Here is an 8,566-nt window from a genome sequence, read left to right on the forward strand (position 1 = left end):
AGTGGCCGATAGGTCGAGGAGAATCATCATAAGAGCAGCAATTTAATTCATCCAATGCAGTCGCAGTACAAGCCTCTGTACTGCATCCTGGGAGAAAAGCTTCCTTGCTTTGGATGGCGGATACTGGTATTTTCAACATGATCCAATAATTGAGTGAATACAGCCTTTTCTGACAACTTTGTAGATTCCTGATATTGGTCAATATTAGATAAATTATTAGGATCCAAAGTAGGTTCTGCAGCAAAGGAATTAGACGTGCCACTTTAAAATCTCTCTTGAGGCATCTGATCTGGAAAGTACAGGCGCAGTTCTGCTTTCTCTGCGAAAACCGGAGCAGTTTTTAAACAGCTGCTCTGTATATTACTGGAATGTGCTGCCCTCCAGGACATGGGCAGTGTTACACCATGTCTGATATCAATCCACAACACTTCGCAGGGTGTAACACTGCCCACAGTTGAGTAAGCCTGGTTAGCTGAACCAAACCCTGATGGGAAGGGGGATGTAAATAAGAGAGAACAGAGCCTACTGGAACACCAACTGCTTGTCAGGTGTATGTTTTTCTAAATTTAATCAGAGCTTCATGCAGCATTGGCCCTTTGTACCTCAACAACCACTTAAACTTTCACAAACCTACTAGACACCTCCGCTTATCTGGACCCTTACACCCCCCTCCCCCAACACATATGGAGAACCAGGCCCAGCAGTTGTGCTTTCTCCTACTTCACTCCTAAAGTCTGGAACAACCTACCTTGCACATCAGAGCATCCTGTGGTGTTCAAGGTCAACATTCCAGGTTTGTAAGAACAGTATGGTGCTCATGTTCTTAAAATGTTCACACTAGAAGAGGTAAAGATTCTGAGTCAGCTGTTAGTCCTTGGCTGGAGGGATGAGGTAGAATGTAGTCCTTGTCATGGTACAGAATAAACTACTTCGAGCTTACTACTGTGCCGACCTTCTTGTGTTATTACCAGACACAAAACCTTCTCCACAGTTCTTGAATTCCACAAGAAATTGCATACCTGACTCTAGACCTAGCTTCGACCTTGGCTAGGCTTATACAGTACAGTGCCAGGACACTCTCCTGGGTGAGTTGGTAGTATACAAATGCACATAACATAATGTGTGGTTTTGCAGGCTATCATCAAGAATTTGCTGTTTATGTGAGAAACAAACAAACAACTATTAAAGTTCACAGTCAAAAGCAATGCTATAACAAGGGTTATTTTCATCGTAATATCTACCGGCTTCAGAATGGCGGGCCGCATTACATCTAGGTTAACTTGAAGCAGCCAGTATTGAAAATGGTGAATTCTGTAGTGAAAGCAATCCTGGAAAACAGGTAAGAGGAAGCAAGTGACAAAAAACAGCAAAACAAGCCAAATTGTATCCAGATGCAAGTCAAAGCTCAGGCAGACGTCAAGAAATCAAGTGAACTGAAACAAGATGTAAAAACAACAAACATGAATAAATTAAGTATTGTAAATCTACAATTACATATACATATTTACGTTGACAATATAGATGTTGTTCATATTCTGGATTCAATATTTCTGTAAGCTGATTTGAAAAAGTAAATATCTTAACAAAAAACAACTGTTAATTGGGGACTTCTGACTTGCCATTACACCCTTTCTTCAAATTTTATCTTCAACACCTTGGCAAATACCCAATTCAACCTGTGCCAGGCTTTTGCGGAATCTTAATAACTACTTTTTTGCCTTTCCAGTTTGCTTTGTCAATTGTATGTAGCACTTTTTTGTAATATCACTTGCCTGACTTCCTGAATGGAAGTGGTCTGGTCCAGTTGTACCAAACAGAACATGCCTGACCTTCCACCCATGATTTTCCTACATGTTGTGTTGTTATTCATGGAAATAGGCCGATATGTGGAGCATGAGGAGATCTATGTCTACATAAGCTGGGTATTAACTTATTAGTCAGAAGGCACCAGCGGCGGCGGCGACAAATGTCAAGGGAAGGGGCGGGGGGAGGAAATAAAAAAAAATATACTTACCTTACCGCCGTCTCCGTCTCCTACCGCCTCGGGCTCCTCTTCCCTCCATGTGGTGTCCCAGCATTCGCTGGAACACCAGCACAGGCTCCCCAGCACTCCTGGCCCTGCTTTAATGCCAAACATAGCATGAAAACAGCATCAGGATTGGTCTGAGCGGCAGTGACTGCCACTCAGACAGTGCTCTGGGGTCTGTGCAGTTTCTCCAGCTCGGCTGGTAAGCACAGCCGGACTGGAGAAACCTAAGTGTGTGTGTGTGTGTGTTTGGCCGGCTTCAGCTGGCCGGCCAAACTCACATGCGCACTCAGGTGCACACTCTCTCCTTCTCCCCCCTTCCACCTCCAATTGCCCTGCCCCACCCCTCCCTGTACTGCTGGCTGAGCCAGCAGATAAAAAATTAAACAATAGTGCAACTATTGTTTTATTTTTCATTCTCCTGGCTCTTGGCCAGGGGGGCGACTCTCCGTCGCCATAGCGAAGGAGCCGCCCCTGCAAGGCACCTAGGTTTTGCCATCGTAATGCCTCATATTTAATGGTCCTAAAATGCGGTATGCCCTTTCAGTTTAAGCTGTTTTAATTTGCCTCTGTAGCACTAAATCACTTTGTGTTAATATTTTTATTTGTAGGCAATATCTGTTTATGTTTTGCTGATGTTAACATAAGATAGATGGAACCTTAGCTAATTTTTTTTTAATATGCTGCCTCCGCAAGAAATGGTTCTCTTAACTGAGCCAGCAACACGCCCATCTAGTCAGTTTTTGTTAAGGAAGATGACGGAAACTGATGTGGAAATTCTCAAGCTTGATGACTTCACTATACAAGCAGTCATAGGTGTGTCTTTCAATCAATCAATTAATCAGGATTTGTATAGCGCAGCTGTTTCACCCTTGAGATTCTTGAGGTTCTGAGGGGTCGTGCTGCAGGATCACGCTGCCTGTTCCTCTTGGTTGAACGTCCAGGCCGTGCAGTCCTTCCTGAACTGTTGGAGCGATGGTGGGGCTCTGATGAGCAGGGGGAGGGTGTTCCAGGTCTTAGCCACTGGGTGGGATAAGGAGTTGCTTCCGCTGTTAGCCCAGCAGCTGCTCTGGGTAGCTGCCAGGGAGAGGGATCTGGAACAGAGTTCTCTTATCAGTTGGTGGAAAGTTACTCGATTGTTGAAGTACGCCGGTCCTTCATTGTGTACTGCTTTGTAAGCGTGGGTGAGCAACTTGAACTGGCATCTCTTTGAGACTGGTAGCCAATGGAGTTTCCTGAGGTGAGGGGTGATGTGTGTCTGTCTGGGGAGGTCGAGGATGAGTCTGGCTGCATTGTTCTGGATGATCTGGAGTTTCCTCATGAGTTGGGAGGTGATTCTTACGTAGAGGGAGTTGCCGTAGTCGAGTCTGCTGGTGACGAGAGCCTGCGTGAAAGTTCGCCTGGTGTTGAGTGGGAGCCATCTGAAGACCCTCCTGAGCATTTGGAGGGCGAGGAAACAGTTGGAAGAAACAGTGCTCACCCGTATCTTCAAGGATATCTGGCTGTCGAGGATGATGTTGAGGTTGCAGGAGTATTCAGAAGGTTAAGGGTGGGGCCTAGCACAGTTGTTTTTCATCCAATCAGCCACCTCCTTCATGCATCTTTGAAACCTGTCTTTGATGGTCATTGATTTTTTTGTCAGGGAGAGGATGAGTTGAGTGTCGCCTGTGTAGGAGATGATGTTGAGTTTGTGGCTCCCGACAATGCTGGTGGGGTGTCATGTATATGTTGAAAAGGGTTGTGCTGAGGGATGAACTGAGGCACCACGTAGGTGATGTTCTTTGGGGTCAAGGAATTGGAGAGGGGACTGATGATCTTCTGCGTTCTTCACTTGAGCTCCTTGGATTCCCATCTAGTGGAGTCTGGTGTTCAGTGTGTGGTGGAATATGGTGTTGAGGGCTGCTGAGAGGTCAAGGAGGATAAGGGCTGCTGTTCCTCCATGGTTTAGCAGCATTGTGATGACGTTCTTGGCTGTGATTAGAGCTGTCCTGGTGCTGAGCTTCGCTCTGAAGCCGGCCTGGGAAGGATCCAAAAGGTTGTGGTTTTCCAGGTGTCTGGTTAACTGGATGTTGATAGCTTTCTCGATGACCTTGGCTGAGAAAGGGATCAGGGAGATGGGTCGGTAGTTCTTGAGGTATCCTGGTTCTATGGATGGTTTCTTCAGTGACAGCTTCACATCGCATTGTTTCCATTGCTGGGGAAAGTGGACCATGGTGATCGAGGATTTGAGGTCCTTGGTGAGTTCTCTCCTGATAGATTGATTGCAGTTTAAAGTGTGGTGGGGGCAGGAGTCTTTTGTATGAAACGTACATTGGTCATAAAAAAGAGTGAGTTCATGTACATGCCTATACCCTTAAAGGGGCATTTAACCCTCTGACCTTATCAAATGCAACTTTAATCATAATCGTGCAACCATGCATTTGTCACTCGCTCCATACACCCTCTATAACTGGGTGGTGTACCCTATCCTCTCCCCTTCATCGATTTCTTTACTATTTTTGACCTGTGACACGATAAAGGTCACACTAAGTCGGAAACCAAGACATTCATCCTCATCATGAAACTACCTGTTTGTGAGGTGACATTACTTACAATTCCCACAATATCTGTCAGGCAAAGATTAATACTTTAAAGCCCATACAAGAGCCAGCCACCACCTTCCTTTTTTCCAGGCACCATCGTGTCACAAAAAAAGTTTTAAAAAAAATGATACAAGGCCACTGCCCTTAATTTGTTGTTGGCCTAGTCAATTTAATTCTTATACTTGTTTGGTCTTCAAGATTCATCAAACTTTTTAAACGGGCACTTGAAAATAAATACTCCTCCATTAAGCTGCCTCAAGTGTTGGAGCATATTTAGGTCCTCGGAAATTACTGTCTGTGTTAGCGGTCTTCAGACCTCCATATTATGGCTGCTGGCTGCTCTCTGCCACTATTAGGTGGGGAAGCAGCCAGCAGCCAGCAGCCATACTGGCGGTCGGTGGTCTAGTGGAGGTTGCTCTACCGCCACGTCACCACAACACCACCTGCAGTATTACATCACTGTAAACGGCGTGATAGTGTTGTGGTGACTGGGTGCTGGTGGTGGAGCAAGCGCCATGGACCCCGTTCCCTCCCGGACGACCACCAGGAAGGTGATCGACCGTCAGGAGAGTGGGGGGGTGTTGAGTGTTGTGTGCATGAATGGGTGTGTGTGTTTGTGTGAATGGAGGGGGTGGGGGTGTAGTGTGTGATTTTGTACGTGTGTTTGCAAGTGGATGTGTGCTTGCATGAATGCGTGTATGTGGGGGTGGGGGGCTGTCGTGGCTGTGTACATGTGTGTGTGAATGAGTGTGCGTGTATGTGTGCGTGAATGTATGTATGTGTGATATGTGCCTGCGTGGATGTACGGGGGCGGAAGGGTCAGAATGGGGATCGGGGGAGGGGTACAGAATGGGGATGGAGGTTCAGAATGGGGATCAGGGATGGTGGTGTCACTGCTTGGGGGAGTGGGGGGCTTCTGAAGGGAATGGGGGTGGGTCCTACATGGAGGGGGGGCTGGGGAGTCCTGCAGTGGTGACAGGAATGAGTATTCCTGTCGCCAGTATCGTTATCGCCAGGGATTCTGTGGTGGGGCTGCCGCCACAGAATCCCTGGTGGTAAGGATACTCAAAATACCGTGGGCAGTGTTAGTTGGACCACTGGGTCAAAGGTGGTCAACCTTCGGCCAGGCGGTCCTACCCTCCTGGCGGTACAGGTGGGGAACTGGCTGCAATGCAGCCAGTTCACTACCATTTTCATAATTTGGCGGTCCTGCACTGCCACGCTGTTGGTGGTCTAGGCGGCACTGCCGGCGTGGTGGAGCAGGACCGCCAGGGTCATAATCACCTCCTTATTTTATTCTCTTGTATCTCTCTCTCTCTGATTTACCTCTCTCTGTATCTTCTTCTCTGCACCATTTGCTAGAACGTCTCATCTTTCATTGTTGGCCTTCTTCTTCTTTTTGGGTGCCACTTTCTCCCTCGTTCTGTCATTTATTTGGTGGAGATTCATTTTCATGAAAGCGAATGTTGAGTTAAAGGGATACCCCATTCATTACATATTTCTTTCTCTTCAAGATACTTAGTGAATGGTCTAACTTATTTTTTTTCCATAATGTGATTGTCTTAAAAGATATGAACTTGGGCTTCATAGAATGCGGCTTCCCCATCAGCCATATGTTTGGCAATGAGGTTCTCCTTTTCTTCAAATACTAGTGATCTCTTGAAGGAAGTTCTTTTCCAGATACGTTGTCATAGCTCTGTGGACTTTATTCAGTCTGATGTGTTGTTGTTCTCAAAGGTGCTCCATTATGGATCCAAAAAGATCTAAGACATAGATCTTTAGCTCTGCTCCTTCTGTTTCTTTGGGATGCTCTTTAACTTCCATGGCAGCACATTGCTCCTCTAGGAGAAGGATCTGTACCTGAAAGACTACTCGATTTGATGAAAACTCATCTGTGTTTCTTCCATGGCTCCCTTTCGTACCCTAAGTGTGAAGAAGTCCATCTGCAAATATTCGAGCCACTTTATACTTTTATGTCATTGAAGAACTTCTTGAGGAAGCTTTTTTTCCTCACTTTTTCAGTAGGCACTGGAGAAGTTGGTCATTCTGCTTTCTTTGACTGTCAGACTGATATTGATTCTGGACTGATAGTCATATAGGACATGTTCCTACCTTATTTCTCTGCTGCAAAAGGAACTTATTGGAAGGGGTCCTTTTCCTATGTCCTCTGCCATATTGTGCTCAGTTAGTGTATAATAGGGTGTAGTTGTCAGGTCCCACTCGACCTGTGCATGCGTCACGCACTGGCCGAGGCAGAGACTTGAAGGAAGAACTACCTGAATAGTTTTCCTAGCGGTTGCCGAGTGCAGGTGCACCTACGCAATTCACATGCATGAGTCAAGTTTGAAACAGTTCTTGGCTTCACGTTGTTTTGGTTCGAGTTTCACCTGGCCCCATTTTCATGTACTTTTGAACCTATCTCCCTGCATGCATTCTTCCCTGATTATTGATCCCCCTGGAATTTCCTCATGAAATAGTGAGCTCCCCGCTCCCTGCATGCATTTGTTTCCCTGATTGTTTTTCTTCTGTGGATTTCCTTACTACCCGACTGTACTTTGCTCCCAGCATTCAATACGTGACATCTCAGCATTTTTCTGGAGGACTTCATCCTTTCTTGAGCCCTAACCCCTTATCCAGGATCTGACTACTTACCTGCAACTTGTGGAGTCCTTATCATGTGCAAATTACTGGTTGACATCCTCTCTTGCCTTGAGGACACCGTCTGTCACCAGCATTGGATTTTCCAACAAACTCATTTAAATATCAGGTCAGTGCACTGAGCCTGAGGCCCCAAAAAACGTTATTGCGCATTTTACGCAACTCTATGAAAGACTGGTCTAATATTGGAAGTAAGAAACTGATGGTCTTGCTCATCTGCTCTTACAGATTGTCAAGATCAGGATTCCCTGGATATTCCTACCTCTAAGAATGAAAGTTCCCTGGACAGGGAAAAAATGGATTTCAGACCTTTGATGTTTATGTGAGGGTTGAATGGCTTCATAACTAGTAACTCCTGTGTATGTAACTATACAAGTATGTGTCTGTTTATCTATTTGTGATTAACATTGGTATCACAGGTGCCATGGAACCTGGGTCATCAGACTGAGATATGGACCAGCCAGATGTACCAATCCTGGAGTTTTGTCTTCTCTTCCTCCCTACCCTCCAGTTTCTTTGACCCCTGTTACCCTTGGGTATATTCTTCAGACACCCCTTTGTTTCTTCCGGGTACTGAAGACTGTTTCCAGGAGGTATAGGAAGGAATATCATCGCTCCTGCAGGTTACAGGTTGAGTGGTGACTCAACAGTAGTATGGTAGGTGCCAGTTAGCTGACCCTCAACTTGGTAGCGTCTTGCTTAATTTTAGAAGGCCAGTCCACTGGATTGCCAAACTTCAGCACCCTAGCCCATTTTATGCTAATAGTATTTCCATAGACTTCAACACTTGATGCAGGACGTCCCTACTGAGTGAGCATTGGTGCTTGTGTCAAAGACAATTACTGATGTGATGTTATGAATTGTCACTTTTCATCTTTACCTTTCACGTCCATGCTGTCATAATCTCTGTTCATTCAGTGATTAACCACACACTTTGTTTCAGCCATTTGATGTTTGTATGTTGTGATTGGTAGATGGACTACATCACAGCACCAATAGCGTCCTGTTTGGCACGACCTAATTCTTGTAATCACTGTCTCATGCTCTGGTCTCCCAAAGCAAACATCAGATTGACGAATCCTCCACTGTGGCCTCAGCTAATGCTTGTTTTAGGCTGCCATCCTTTTTATCCCTTTGAGTAACATTGCTTCTATGAACCTTTCTTAAATGTTCTCCAGCCACTGTGGCAAGTAAACTCCTGTGCTCCCAGGAGAGGGTTTGTATGCTGTTTGAAGGTGTCTCTCCAAACAGTGCAAGCAGTCAGGTGCGGAGTACCTTCTCTGCTCAATGAGATTAGTCC

The sequence above is a fragment of the Pleurodeles waltl genome, chromosome 12, assembly GCF_031143425.1.
Source record: "Pleurodeles waltl isolate 20211129_DDA chromosome 12, aPleWal1.hap1.20221129, whole genome shotgun sequence".
Classification (NCBI taxonomy): Eukaryota; Metazoa; Chordata; class Amphibia; order Caudata; family Salamandridae; genus Pleurodeles; species Pleurodeles waltl.